Source organism: Microtus ochrogaster, unplaced genomic scaffold (assembly GCF_000317375.1).
Source record: "Microtus ochrogaster isolate Prairie Vole_2 unplaced genomic scaffold, MicOch1.0 UNK66, whole genome shotgun sequence".
NCBI classification, from domain to species: Eukaryota; Metazoa; Chordata; class Mammalia; order Rodentia; family Cricetidae; genus Microtus; species Microtus ochrogaster.
The window spans coordinates 1,638,339-1,651,790 of record NW_004949164.1 but is presented as its reverse complement, the minus strand read 5'-3'; the positions used below and the strand labels follow the sequence as shown (position 1 = coordinate 1,651,790).

The 13,452-nt window shown below is 41.6% G+C and overlaps 1 non-coding gene across 1 annotated transcript; it reads left to right on the top strand.

The window, feature by feature from the left end:
• Positions 1-7,415: 7,415 nt before the first annotated feature.
• Positions 7,416-7,497, top strand: Trnas-gcu. Its single transcript has one exon. It is a non-coding gene; the product is annotated as a tRNA-Ser (tRNA).
• The last annotated feature ends 5,955 nt before the right edge of the window (positions 7,498-13,452 follow it).

Here is a 13,452-nt window from a genome sequence, read left to right as displayed (position 1 = left end):
CCAAGCAGGCAGCTGGGGTGCTCGGGACGCAGCCCTGCCGCTCCTATTACTACATTTTTTAATCTTGAGGGTTTCTTTATGTAACAGCCCTGGCTGTTCTGAACCCACTTTGTAGACCAGACTGGCCTTGAGCTCTCAAAGATCCACCTGCCTCTGCCTCCCAAGTGCTCTGATTAAAGGCATGTTCCACCATGCCTGGTTTAGGTGAATTTCTTAGATGAATGGCCTGAGAAATTTTGTAGTAAACCAACTTTTTGAAATCAGTTGTGACTGGTCTCTAGTCGTTAAAAGAGCACACAGGATCACTGCCAAGACCATTGCTTCTATGGCCATAGTGAACCCCCACTAGAGATGTTTCACAGCTGCAATGCTTTGAATCCCAAGATTCGGCAGTGTTTGTACCTCGTTAAAAAAGAAAGCAAAACTTACTTTCTTGGAAGGTAAAATAGGAAAGCAGAGTCTTGATGACCAGGAGCAAAAGGGTAATGAAGCAGAACCAAATTCAGACAGCAACCACAGAGCAAGGAAAAAGAAACTACGGTCTGAGCTAATGAGGGCAAAGTCAGGCCTTACCTAGAGCTTTTGAGGCACCTGGCCCGTCCTAGGAAGAACTGAAATTTCAGTCTCTCCAGAAGACATGGCAGGTGCCAGAGGGTTCCCTGCTGAATTGGGAGGGAGTTTCCTATATGTATCTCAGATGTGTAGGTCATGAGCACAATCCCCAGAAAGCAAGAGCTACGGAGACTGTACCCAAATGCATCCTCTTAAGGAAAAAGGTTTTCTCAATATTCAGTTTTGCCATGAGTTGGAGTTGCTTTCTTCTTGGGACCAGAATCGTAATTTTTCTTGCCATCACAGTGGGTCTGAACTGCAAGTGTGCTCCTGACACAGGAGGTAGGTATCACAGTATCCATCAGTTACTTTCCCAAACAAAAGTGCACAGGGCAAGGAGTGTGTAAATAATGGGAAATAATACCAGGTGCTCTGAATTCAGGAGATGCTTACTTCCTCTTTCACCTATGCTGAAATTGGCCATGCTATTTCCTTTTGAATGAAAAGTAAACCTGTTTCTTTCAGCTTGCTCATAATAGGTCACCATTTGCTGTAGCAGCTACCTTCACTCACACCAGGCTCACCTTCCAGCAACTGAAGCAGATCTATTGATGCTTCTCCATCTTCTGCAGCAGCCTTGAAGGCAAAGACATAGTAGGGAGGTAACAGTTCCCACCTGTCCCCTAGAAAGTTACTCATTGCCCTTAGCAAACTTGCCCTGTATTTGACATTGTACATTTTTCTCCGATGATACCTTGTAGTTACGGTAACAGTTCTGGAAGCCTGTATTATTTTAACAAAATAATCTCCCCCCCCCTTTTTTTTTTTACTGAAGTCTTGAGGATCTCTTAAAAGGAATCAGTGAATTGCTCTCCAGTGAAAGACACTGTGTGACAGTATGTTACAGAAAAACTGATTTCAATGGTCCCAGTGATTCTATTAATAAAATATCTTGAGGCCAACACTCTGAGCTGGCTTCTACAGCCTGAAGAACACCAATAATGGGAAGGAAGCAGAACCACTGGAGAGCTGGCATGGAGAGTCTGGTTGCCTTTAAGAAAGGGGTAAACTGTATGAACTTAGAGAAGTTGGATGAACCCAGACAGTAGCCAGAAAGGGATATGTGTTTGCTCTCTTAGAACTAGTGTCATCGCTGGGAATTGTACTGTTAAGTGATTAACGAAATAAAATGTTGCCAGTGACATTCTGAGTAATCATCACCTCCTTCCTTCACACCCAGCTGGCCCAAGTTTACTGACTGCAGAAAAGAAAACCTCCAGTGTCCTAGAGAGCACCAAGCATTTGGATGCAAGTGGACCAAGCTGGCCTCTCTAGCCTGGCAGCTGGTCTTCTAAGTCCATTGGTTTCCCAGTGAGTTCATTTGCTCTTCCTGGTCATCCTCAGGACTTTGCAGAGAACAAACTTGTTCTTTCCCTGCTCTTCCTCCAGCCCCCCTCTTCTCACATGGTCCCCTCACCTTTCCCCTCCCCCTCCTCAGCACAAGCAAGGTGGGCTACCCCCTTGGTGAGGTCCGGGCAAGGCCAGTGCTGGGTTGGGCCACAGTCTGGAGGGACCAGCTGGGTCTGCTGGACACTGAATTTCCGGAGGGGTAGGCACATAGAGGCTTAATTTTGTCTCTACTCTGGGGTCCTCCTTTGCTGTAAGAACTCCTTTAGCCAGTAGCCTTTAAGATAACAGCCCACTTGGGCGTGGCCTCTTGTACTATAAATGCTGACATAAAATACATGCTTCCTCTCTCTTCCAGCTGCTATATTTGGCTCCTGATCCCCATTCATGCAGAGGACTGTGATCTGTGAATCTAGCCCTAAATAAATAGTCCTTTATTATACTCAATTCTGAGGTAGCATGAGATCATTTTTTAGTGTCCATGACTATCATTACTCTAGAGTCTTGATATCCAAATTGGCCTCTTCAAGAGGCAAATGTTCAATTCCTAGGAATTGGAACCCTATCTATCTCAAGTGAAACAAAGCATGAGATGAGTTGACTGCATAGGGCCAGAAGGACAGAGAGGAAGGCTGAGGCCGTATGTGGCTAATATTGCAGTGAATTTATGGGATCATGACCGGCTGCAGCAATGGAATACCCAGATTAACATTCCTGCAGTCCCAGAAACATGAGTTTTAAGGATATTTTAAGGCACTATATACAAAGGTCACCAGCCATTCACGCTGTACAAGAACACAAAGCAACTAGCAAACCTTTAGAGGTACCAGCAGTCCTACATTTAAAATGGTTAACTGAGAAACCAATATGGGTTAAACAATGGCCATTAACAGAAGAGAAAGTGCAGGCTTCAGAATAGCTGGTACAGGAGAAAGATATTGAAGAATCAACCAGCCCTTGGAATTCTCCTGTGTTTGTTGTAAAAAAGAAATCTGGTAAATGGAGAATGGTGACAGATCTAAGAGCTGTCAACAAAGCAATTAAAAACTCATGTGGAAAAGGTCTCTGAATTAATTCTAAAAGGAAAATTGCAACTTCATCAACTAGCAGAAATAGGCCCAGCAGAAATTATAGTGCCTTTTACTACTGATAAAATATAAAAAAAAATTATGGGAAGGCAATGATCCTGGCAAATAGCTTGTATTAATTTTTTAGGAGAGATTAATAACAATTATCCTAAAACTGATATAAAGCCTTATAAAGAAAACTACTTGGATTCTTCCCCAAATTGTATGTGATGTGCCAATAACTGGAGCCCATACATTTTATGCTGATGAAAATTAATCAGAAAAGGCAGGTTACAAATCAGAAGATTTAAGTAAGGTGGAACAAAGCCCTTATAATTTTGTCCAAAAGACAGAGCTATATGCTATTTTTATAGTACTAAGGGATTTTAAAGAACTTCTTAATATAGTTGCTGATTGTCAATACGCAGAAAGAATTGTCTTGCATATTGAAAGTGCTGAGATTATACCAGATGATACAGAATTGACTTCATTATTCATTCAGGTTCAAGATATAATCAGGAATAGGTTTTGTCCCATATACAAAACATACATCCAATCCCGTACAGGTCTGCCAGGTCCTCTAGCACAAGGTAATGCAGAAATTGACCAATTATTGGTTGGAAGTGTGCTGAAGGCATCAGAATTTCATAAGAAGCATCATGTCAACAGCAAAGGTTTAAAGAGTTTTCTATTATATGACAACAAGATGAGGAAATTATAAAGAGAGGTCCTGCTTGCTCTTTCTATAACCAAACACCTCTGCCTGCAGGGAGTAACCAAAGGATACTCAAAGGAATGAAATCTGGCAGATGGATGTGTTTCATTTTTCAGATTTTGGATAATTAAATTATGTACACCACACCATTGATACTTATTCAGGTTTTCAATGGACAACTGCTTTGAGCTCAAAAAAGGCTGATTCAGTGATCATGCATTTGTTAGACATTATGGCCATCATGGGTATACCTGCACAAATAAATACAGATAATGGTCCAGCATATGTATCTTAGAAATGAAACCGTTTTTTGCTTAATATAATATAAAGCATATTATAGGTATACCAAACAATCCTACAGGTCAGACAGTTATAGAACGGTCAAATAAAACTATAAATAATATGTTAAAAAAAGGAAGGGATGGAAAACAGTCCCAGAAATAGGTTGCATAATGTTTTATTACCCTTGAATTTTCTTAACGCTAGTGAGAAAGGAACAACATGTCAATCACCTTTTAGTTTTGTAAAGACAGTATGTATCTGGCTCAATATGAGGCCAGGCTAGCAAGATGCTAAGTGTTGTTTTGGGTTTAAAGATGTGTTGATGTAAAAGTTGGGGAAACATATTTTACATAATTTTACGGTTAATGTTGGAGGGTAGGAAAAATGTGTTTGTTAGTATGGAAAAACCTGCTTGTTTTTTATGTATAAATAAAGACAGCTGGCTCTATTCAGAGCCAACCACTTGTCTCAAACTTGTCTTGTAGTCAGATAATTCTTTTCTTTGCGCTGATGCTCCTTCCCATCTCAGGACCTAACCCAGACCACAACTATGATTCCAACACTTAGAAGGTAGAGACAGGAGAATTAGAAATTCATAACCACCCCCCCACTAAATAATTACTCAGTAGATGTTCAAGGCCAGTCAAGAATAAATGAGACCCTGAGATCTAAAAAAGAAAAAAGAGAAAGAAAAAGTGTAACCAGAACTCTGGAGGTTGGGAAAACATAGGCAATGTCTACCTTCAAAGAGTAACTGCCATTCAAGCTCTCAAAGCCTTACATGTGAGTCCTCCAAAAGCAACGTTTTAAACGGAGATGGAAGAGCCAAGTTGGGAAGATGGATGCTGACAGTAGGGAGGAAGGGTGTTTCTTCCACGATTCATTCATGTGAAGACATTTTTCTCTGGGAAATGTCTCCAAGCACTAAGCAAAAGAATGGTACATGTGTTGATGTAATTTCTTACGGGACATTTTTACCTCAGTGGAAATGCCATTTCCAGCTTCAGCACGAGGTTAGCAAGCAAACTTCATAAGGAAAACACATAGCCAGGTAAACCCCTGTGATCTCAGTACCCACAGAGGCTATGGCAGGAGGAGCACACATTTTAGACCTACCGTAGTGAGGTGTGTGAGAGTGGGAAACAGCCTGAGCTATAACAGTACAATCTTGTGGTTGGTACTAGAGTCTCATTAAGGACAAATGCACAGGTCTCTCATATTTCTGTAAGAATATAAGTGATTTTTCTTCTCCTAAAAGTGATGTTAAGGGAGACTACTAAACATGTTTATAATTTCTTATACAAAATAAGTCAACTGCAGCACTAAAAATAAACATATTTAAAATAACCCGTGAACATTGGCTCATTAATTTAAGAATGCAATATTCCTTGCATTCTGAGTGCAAAGCTTGGCAACCATGAAGGTCTAATGGCAAGGCTGACCAGCTTGAAGCCCCCAAGCACCGACTAGCACCCTGGAAGCTACACCCTGGATCCAGCTGACTTGCATTTCTGGGTGAGTGAATATAGCTAAGATTTCCATCAGATTTATCTCTATTCGGTTTTTGGAGAACAGACAAGAGCAGTTCAACATAACCATGTCAGCTCCGGAAGGCCCTAAAACTTGGTACATGCCACAATCCTCAATTCCTTTAACTTTACCTTGGGGAAGAATAGGAGAGCATCCGGGTGGTCTCCTGAGGTCTCACATAAACTAGTACCTGGAGAAAAGTCTGGGTGCACCATGCATTGGAGCAGCCAGGGGTGACACCCCCACAGCCACCCATGCCTAAATTCCTGTGGTTCATTAGCTATTCTTCCTGATGAGGACGGACCAGACACATCCCCACCTCCATACTTGAAACTTTCACACGGGAAAGACCTGTCTCTGACAACTGACTTGGAGGGAATGGACCTAGAGGAGGCCCTGGGAACTCAAGCCTAGGGTGACACAATAAAAAGCCACCCATCATGTACTGGTGTGGGTAGATGCTATTCTAGTTTGGGGTTTATGATACAGCACTGTTCTCAGTGCCTACTGGCCCTTTCTCCTCTGTTTTACTTTTCATTTGTTCAGAGGGTTTTTGTGACAGTTCCCAATTAATAAACAGGGCAGTCTTCCTGCCTCCGCCTGACAGAAAAAACTTTTCTCTATTTAATTTTTTTTCTTAATAGACATAATTGCAAGTAATTGATTAGTATTTTTTCTGTACTATTAGTTTAGGTCATCAAGAACACCCTCACACCAAACAGCCTGCACAATGATAATCATGTGCTCTCTAACTTTCTGAGAACTTTTTCTGATAACACATTTAACATTTATCACAATTTTATGCCTTTTTTGGTTTTTGGAGACAGGGTTTCTCTGTCTAACAGTTCTAGCTGTACTGGAACTCAGCTCTAGAGACCAGGTTGGCCTTGAACACAGAGATCTGCCTGCCTCTGCCTCCTGAATGCTAGGATTAAAGATGTGTCCCATTATTGCCCAGCTAATTGCAAAGATGGCCTGACTCTCATGCCAATCCCCCTGCCTCAGCTTCCCGATTGCTGGGATTATAGGTATGAGCCACTACACCCAGCCTGAATTGTTTTTCTTTGGAAAACACTGATTATTAACTGAAAAGGTTTAACTAGTTGAAAATATCTGTTCACCTTATTGTAGTGCTTAGATTTTGAATTAACTTTAGTTGCTTCAGTAATTCAACAATTTGGGGGGTGGGGTTGCTTTGTTTTAGTGTTTTGTTATTGTTTTGTTTACTTACTTAGCTTAGACACTGAAATAACCAGTGACCAAGATGATGAATGTAAATATATTCTCCACCCTGCACCTGGAGAGACAATGACCTCTGTCAAATTTCAATAAGATTCTTTAGTTAACTGTATAAGTTCCCAGTTGCACCAGCCTTGCCTTAGATACAGCTCCCCTTTTCATTGCCTTCACCAAAGCCAAGACAGCTTGCAGTTCACCACTGCTTTTTAAAAGAAGTTCACACTGTCCTACCATAGGGTGATCAACACCAAATCCAGGGACCATAAAGTGGGGAGGGGTAATGGTGGGGGGAAGCGAAGGAAAAGGAATCAAAGATCAGGTTAACCAGAAACAGAATTGAGAGAGGTTTTGTATGAAAAGCTAGAACGTTCCTTCCCTTGAATACAAACTCCAGCCAGGACTGAATGGAGCCAAGCCAAGGCTTGCCTGTCCAGTCCTGTGTGCCAGGCACTGGTTCAACCCATCAAATATGTGCCAAATAAGCTTGCTTCTCCTTTTGTTGTGGCTTTAAATTTCTTTTATGACTCAGACAATTTTGGAGATTTAGCTAGAGGAAGGCTATTAAAACAGTCATACGAAAGGTTCCTGCGACTCCTTCATGTGTAAGGAGTAGCAGCTCACAGGATGAGGTGGCCGAGTGGTTAAGGCGATGGACTGCTAATCCATTGTGCTCTGCACGCATGGGTTCGAATCCCATCCTCATCGAGAACTGCCTAATGGTATTTTTTCATCAATTCCAACTGGCAAGTGTTTGAGGGTTTTGTTTCAGACATTAGAGGGAATCGTAGACAATTGTTGAGGACCAGCCTTAAACGGATTCACATGTTCCAGGGTAGGAGTGTGAGGACTGGAATTATTAAGCAAAAAGGAACAGAGATAAGAAAGAATTAAGAGATAAAACACAGAATAGCATTGGGAGGGACTTTCAGTGAGTGCTAAACCGCCCTTTATTTTCCACAGGTGTTCTCTATAATACCCCACTCCAAAAGGGTAGTGGGGAGGCAACAGACTTCATCAACATGATCAAAGGAATAAATAGATCATCTCTGCCCTTTGGTCAAGATGGAGCTGATGCACCTCTATACTCAAAACACTAATTAACCACTCTACGTGGGGACCTCTTGTTTTGTTTATAGCCACTTGTGGTCAACAACTTTGAAAGAGCAAAACAAGCTCTAACTCTCTGACCTCTGGTCAAGGTGGAAGAACTCACATCTGTGGGCCCTGACAGACAGTGGGTATTCTCGTTTGATAACATTCTTTGTTCATCACCGGTTAAGTAATTCCCTCCAGTCTTTCCATCCTCTGTTACCGCACTTGGTCTTTATCGCTGCTCTGAACTCAGTTTTGTCAGGCAGCTTACTTGATTTATTCCTCACAACTCCACTAAATTTCCCACTAAGAAAAGAATGAAATGATTTGAAGACCACAAGAAAATACTGCATAACAACCTAAATGAGCTTTTAAAAAAAAATCATCTACCAAGTTATACTCGTGAAAATGTGTCTCAGCTGTGCGTGGTGACAAAAACCTTTAATGCAAAGGAACTGGAACCACAGGTTCAAGGCCAGCCTGAGGCAACCTAGTGACTTCCAGGTCAGCCTCAGAAACATAGAAAGACTCAGCCTCACACACAAATGATAACAGAAACTGTGTGCACGTATATAAAAATCAAGCCAATCTTACTGCTACACTTTTTGGTAATTATATTTTATGATAACTTTATATTTAGTTATTTTTTTCACAGGATCTCACAATGTTGCACAGGCTAGCTTTGAACTGCTGACTTACAGGATCTTCCTCAATGCTGAATCTGGATACCTGACTCTTTGCTAACGTTGCTAACTCTTTGCTACCATCTTTGTACACAGACCCTGCCTTTGACAAGAACATGTTTCTTGTGTGTTTCTCTTAGAAATATCACAAACAGAAAAGCCCATTCTATTAAACAGTCCCTGTTAATACTGAAGATTTCCTCCTGAAGAAAATCAAAGAATATCAGCACTGAAGTTTCTACTTGTGGCTTACTCTTAGCTAATCTTCAAAGAGAAAATGAATTTCCTGTGTCCTCACATCTTTATTTTATTATTTCTATTTTGGGAAAGTACTGCATTCACACAATTCAGTCAAGGAAATGGAGACCAGAGAGCAGGAATTTAGGCAGGGAAAAGACAAAAAAATAAATGAGGGGAAGCTGTAAAGTCGTTGTCAAGCATACCTAGTGGGAGAGAGAGAGAGACTGCCTCTTGTGGGGGAAATTTGGCACATCAATAAAATAAAAATAAAGAGTGACTGAAACTGTAAATGGCTGGTGCCGGAGTTAGCAGAAATCAGGTGAGTGTCAGAGTGCAAGGCTTAACTGACAGGATATTGACGCCAGTCTGGCCAGCACAGAGCCTCAGACTCAGGATGAAAGAAAGAAGAAAGGTTGAGTAGATGCTTGCTGTACCTGAGTTGACAAAGGACACCCAGAACCTATGGAATCCCAGTGCTTTAAAAACAGGACCTCGGGGCTTGCTGGACAGCCAATCAAGGCTCAGTAAGATGTTTTGTCTCATAAAACAAGGGGAAGAGTGACTGAGAAGACACCTGATGTGACCTCTGGCTTACACACACATAAACACACATACACACATATAAACACACACATACACACACACATATATATATAAACCACATACACACATATAACACACATATACACATATATAAACCACATACACACATAAACACATACATACACATACACACACATATATATAAACCACATACACACACATAAACACACACACATACACACATAGATATAAACCACCTATGCACATATAAACACACACATACACATACACACACATATATAAACCACCTACACACATATAAACACACACACACATATAAACACACACATACACATACACACACATATATATATAAACCACCTGCACACATATAAACACATACATACACATACACACACACACACACACACTATAAAATAGCTACAAGATAGAATCCCTAACTGCAGAGATCAGCTAGCTTTCTGGCTGGTGGAGAAGGGCAAATAGACGGGTGCCATCCAGCTGGTGCCAGTACAGGTACTACTTACTCCACACCTGCAGCAGATCCTGCCACCTTAGACTATCCTTTTTGCTACAGATCTAATTCTTTGGTTTTCCCTTCCTCCTGTTCTCTGGGTGTCCTGACTAGTTTTATGACAGCTGGACACAGAGCTAAGTGGGAAGAGAGGGACTTGTAACGGAGAAAACACCTGAAGTATGTATCTATGTTTCTAACAGAGCACGCTTACACAACTTCATTGAAAGTCAAGTTAGCAGTACGTAGAGATTTTATGAACGCACATAATCTTTCATTTCCTCTATAGTATCCTAGCGATGAATTCACATGTGTGTAGCATGATATATGCTTGAAACTACTTAGTTCCGCATGTTTACAAATATGAAAAGGACTGAACTCTCCTAGTTGCCCATATCTGCTTAACGAATACTACACATCCATGAAAAGGAAATAAACATCCCCGTGTGCATGTCTTTGCCTCAAGGCCAATGTGCTGCCCACTTAACTCTAGGGTGGCACCTGCCTGAGCTCTGTAGTTAACCTACTTAATGAACACACATACGCTACTTGCAGAGCCTAACCAACTGTCAGTGAGACCTTTGAGAAGTTTCCCACAAATATGAAAATCATGCTTACTTGCTACAAATAGATGTCCAGATTGGAAGAGGATAACATGTTCCCTACCATCTCCGGGTCTAACCGTGATTGGGTCCCTACTTTTGTTACACAGTCATCAAGAAGTTTGTAAGGAGGTTTTGCAAGTGAGCATGGCGTGTTGTAGAAAGCAGTGAGGACTTAGCTAGTGCTCTTAGTGGCTGCCTACATATGTGGAAGAAAATGAAGAAAAGCATGGGCCTATTGAACACCCTTGGGAGAGTAGGTTAGAGAGACTAGCTAAAGAAATGTATAGAGCTCCAGGGTTTTAAGTAGCATTAAAATACGTCATGGCACCTCCACCAGTACACCAAGTGCCTTCTCACGGTTGAAATTGCCATGCTGGGAACAACAGGGACAGGCTAGCCATGCTCCTGCTGTGAAAAAATGAACCAAAGACCAGAGATAGAGAAGAAGGTTTTAAAAAGATGTGGCAAAGCCTTGGTGGACCAGTTCTTGGAGAAATGATCACACCACTGGGAGGGAAAGTCCTTCCTACAAGAGTTTTTTTTTTTAAAAAAACAGTTGTTCTGTCTTCTTGTCTGAGACATTTACGTGGGTGAGGTTCATATGCAAGTGGTCAAGCAGACATCATCCATCACTTTGCTAAGGAATGAGTTTTACAATGTTTTCAACCCGATGGCCCGTGCAAGGCACTGGGGCCAGTGGGGATCAGACTTCCAAAGATCTGAGCCTACTCAAAATCAACAGTGAAATTCTCTCTCTATAGTGCTTGTCTGAATTCCATAAAAGAAAAGCAGCTAGAGTTTAAAATTCACTTTTTGTGGTCCTCGGAGGCAGCAGGGGCCTTACTCCGAGGCCAGTCTGCTTTGAAGCAGAAGCAGCCTTGTGCCTGGGTGAGACCAGCGCAGTCATGCATATCAGAACGTGTCCACAGCAATAAACAACGGGCTTCTGTTTAAACAAAACATTGTTTACCCTATCCAGTGCCACTACTCCGGTTGACACAATAAAATTATGAGTAACAGTAATTTCGTTTTCGTGAAATCGTGTGTATTTAATTGGTTTTGCCTTGGTTTAGTAGAGTTCCTAGGGCCCTGATGGTTTTTGCAGCACAATGAGAGAAAGAAAGAAACAGAGGTGGGAGAGGAAACTGAGAAGAGAGGGTGATGATGAGCGCATCATGCACAGGCCATATGGACTCTTACTTCTACCAATAAATGTAACGTGTATGAAGGATTAAAGATGTCTAAGACACAGTACATGAAGTGAAAGCATTAACATGAGGTGGGAGGAAAAGCTAAGTAACAAAATGTCAGAAAGATAAACACAAAAATCCAACCTAACAGTGGCAGCAGCTCCCACAGATGACAGGGCTAACGAGGGATGGGGATGTTCTGACTTTGATTTTTACTGATTTTTGGCATTGTCCAGAGTTTTTTGAACCATAAAGAATGTGTTTTTTAATGTGGTTTTAAATTTAAAATAGGCATTTTTCAATATGTTAATGGTATTTGTCTTATCAGTGTTTTGGCTTAAAGTTCATATGTATTGCATATATTAATGAAATTTAGATTATGAGATTCATTACTTTTAGGAACTGGATGCCAGGAAAGCCCCAAGCTGGTTTCTTTGGGACCAGGAAGAGGAAGAACACTGAGATTGGTAGTCCTAGATCTGACCGTGAGTGTCTCAGTTGGCTCCACTCATGAAAACTGGCCAACTAGCCTTCTCCCCAAGCCTTCATTCCCACCACGCCCAGGTAATCACACCAGGTCCCGCATCATTGTCCCATGCTGGTTCCTCATATAGTGAGTTTCTGAGGAAGAAAAAGCTGAGGAGCAACATGAGGAAGGAGAGGGGGGCTTTGTAGTCTTAGTAGGGCAAGGCAGTGCACTTCCTTTGTGTGGATGTAACGGCTGTCTAAGCATTTGGGTGGACTGGTTTCTCAAGAGCAACAAATGAACAAATGGACACCTCAAGGATTTGGAAAATATATATGATTTTTAGATAACTACCCAAACTCTAATAAGAAAACACACAGAGTTTGTGAAAATATGATATCTTTTTGTGGATTTTTTTGTTTTTGGTTTTTTTTTTGGTTTTTGAGACAAGCTCTCATGTATCCTAGACTGACTTCAAACTGACTATGGAGCTGAGCTCCTGCCTCCACCTCAGAAACACTGGGAGCACAGTTCTGTAATACCACACCTGACTTTTCTGTGTTTAACTCTTAATCGAGAAAGAAGACAGAAACTTGCCACATTCAAACTCCAGCATCTTGGATTGACGGGTGTTCTAACCAAGCAAAAAGTATGAGTAGACACAAATGCAAAAACATCTTTTTGGTTTGTTTGTTTATTTGTTTGTTTTTGTTTTTTGAGACAGGTTTCTCTGTAGCTTTGGAACCTTTCCCGGAACTAGCTCTTGTAGACCAGGCTGACTTCGAACTCACAGAGATCTGCCTGCCTCTGCCTCCGGAGCGCTGGGATTAAAGGTGTGCGCCACCACTGCCCATCTGCAAAACCATCTTCCTATGGTCAGTGAGACACTTAGTTTTATTATCAACTTGATACTAGAATCCAGGAGACTCGAGGAGGGATTATCTAGACTAGGTTGGCCTGTGGGCTTCTCTACAAGGGATAATCTGGATTGTGTTAATCACGGTGTGAAGACTCACCCTTTGTGAGTGGCACTATCCCCTAGGAAGGGAATTCTGAAGTCTAAGAGTGGAGAACTCTAGCTGAGAACTGGCAGGCATGCATTGATTCTTTGCTCTCTGCTCCTGACTGTGGCTGTGATATGACCAGCTGCTTCAAGTTCCCGCCACCCTGAGCTCGCCACAATGACAGGCTGTAGCCTGGAATTGAAAGCCAAACAAACCCTTTCTTCCATGAGCTGCTTTAGTCAGAGGATTCTATCACAGACACATAAAACTCACACACAAAAAAAAAAAAACAAAAAAAAAAA